This window comes from Tachyglossus aculeatus, chromosome 4, assembly GCF_015852505.1.
Source record: "Tachyglossus aculeatus isolate mTacAcu1 chromosome 4, mTacAcu1.pri, whole genome shotgun sequence".
In the NCBI taxonomy this organism is placed as follows: domain Eukaryota; kingdom Metazoa; phylum Chordata; class Mammalia; order Monotremata; family Tachyglossidae; genus Tachyglossus; species Tachyglossus aculeatus.
Window position 1 is genome coordinate 89,950,853 of NC_052069.1, and position 2,566 is coordinate 89,953,418.

Here is a 2,566-nt window from a genome sequence, read left to right on the forward strand (position 1 = left end):
AAGCGCTTAGTACAGTGCTCCGCACATAGTAAGCGCTCAAGAAATACGATTGATGATGATTAACTGTGAGCTGTGATTTTAGACTGTGAGCCCGCTGTTGGGTAGGGACCGTCTCTCTATGTTGCCAACTTGTACTTCCCAAGCGCTTAGTACAGTGCTCTGCACACAGTAAGCGCTCAATAAATACAACTGATTGATTGATTAACTTGTATCTACCCCAGTGTTTAGAACGGCGCTCAACACATAGTAAGCACTTAACAAATATTATTATTATTATTATTGTATTGTATAATGCCTTACCCTACCCAAAAACCCGACCACCCTGTCTCCTCCCATTTTGGGGGGAGATTGGAGGATGTTCAGGCCACCGTTTGCATGGCTCAGTGGAGAAGAGCCCGGGCTTTGGAGTCAGAGGTCATGGGTTCAAATCCCGGCTCCGCCATTTGTCAGCTGTGTGACTTTGGGCAAGTCACTTCACTTCTCTGTGCCTCAGTTCCCTCATCTGTAAAATGGGGATTGAGACTGTGAGCCCCACGTGGGCCAACCTGATCACCTTGTAACCTCCCCAGCGCTTAGAACAGTGCTTTGCACATAGTAAGCGCTTAATAAATGCCATCATTATTTTTATTATCATCCGAGCAGATAACCAAAATGTTGCTCAGCTGGGGCGGCGGCCCCATTTGAAAACGGATGTCGATGAGTCAGTTTGCATTTCATTCAGCGGAATCGTTTTCCAATTAGGACCTCATCCAGTTTTAATCATCCAAGGCATCGCTGCAAGGTACTGAAAGAGATGAAGGAGAAATTACGATCTCTATAGTCCGCTCAGATTTGGGGCTGAAGAGGCTTTGTGGCTAACTCCAAGGAATCAATCAATCAATCAGTCGTATTTATTGAGCGCTTACTGTGTGCGGAGCGCTGGACTAAGCGCTTGGGAAGGACAAGTTGGCAACAAGGAAGTGGCTGGATGGATGCTAACGATAGAAGAGAGCAGCGTGACCTAATGGAAAGGGCACAGATTTAGCTGCTGGAAAAACTGGGCTCTAAGCCCAGCTCTAGGACTTGCCCGCTGTGTGATCTTGGGCAAGATAGTTAACGTCTCTGGACCTTAGTTTTCTCCTCTGTAAAATTCAATAGAGGTTCTCCTCCCTGGTTAGAGTGTGAGTCCCCTGTGGGACAGGGACTGTGGCTGTTTATCTTGTATTTTCCCCCAGTGGTTCTACAGAACTTGGCATATAGTACACACTTAACGAATACCACGCTGTCGTTATTATTATCACAATCATTGTAAGAAAAAATACCCTCATTGGAGAGAGGTGTTCAAAGGCATGCAGAGGTGTTTAGAAGCGGTTGGATTTTTTTCACTCATTCAATTCATTCATTCAAACACATTTATTCCTTCATTCATTCAATTGGATTTATTGAGCGAGGTGTTCAAAGGCGTGCAGAGGTGTTCAGAAGCGGTTGGATTTTTTTCACTCATTCAATTCATTCATTCAAACACATTTATTCATTCATTCATTCAATTGGATTTATTGAGCGAGGTGTTCAAAGGCGTGCAGAGGTGTTCAGAAGCAGTGGGATTTTTTTCACTCATTCAATTCATTCATTCAAACACATTTATTCATTCATTCATTCAATTGGATTTGTTGAGCGAGGTGTTGAAAGGCGTGCAGAGGTGCTCAGAAGCAGTTGGATTTTTTTCACTCATTCAATTCGTTCATTCAAACACATTTATTCCTTCATTCATTCAATTGGATTTATTGAGCGAGGTGTTCAAAGGTGTCCACAGGTGTTCAGAAGCAGTTGGATTTTTTCGCTCATTTAATTCATTCATTCAAACACATTTATTCATTCATTCATTCAATTGGATTTATTGAGCGAGGTGTTCAAAGGCGTGCAGAGGTGTTCAGAAGCAGTTGGATTTTTTTCACTCATTCAATAACACATTTATTCATTCATTCATTCAATTGGATTTATTGAGCGAGGTGTTCAAAGGCGTGCAGAGGTGTTCAGAAGCAGTTGGATTTTTTTCACTCATTCAATTCGTTCATTCAAACACATTTATTCCTTCATTCATTCAATTGGATTTATTGAGCGAGGTGTTCAAAGGTGTCCACAGGTGTTCAGAAGCAGTTGGATTTTTTCGCTCATTTAATTCATTCATTCAAACACATTTATTCATTCATTCATTCAATTGGATTTATTGAGCGAGGTGTTCAAAGGCGTGCAGAGGTGTTCAGAAGCAGTTGGATTTTTTTCACTCATTCAATAACACATTTATTCATTCATTCATTCAATTGGATTTATTGAGCGAGGTGTTCAAAGGCGTGCAGAGGTGTTCAGAAGCAGTTGGATTTTTTCACTCATTCAATTCGTTCATTCAAACACACTTATTCATTCATTCATTCAATTGGATTTGTTGAGCGAGGTGTTCAGAGGCGTGCAGAGGTGTTCAGAAGCAGTTGGATTTTTTTCACTCATTCAATTCATTCATTCAAACACATTTATTCATTCAATTGTATTTATTGAGCGCTTACTGTGTAAAGCGCACTGTACTAAGCGC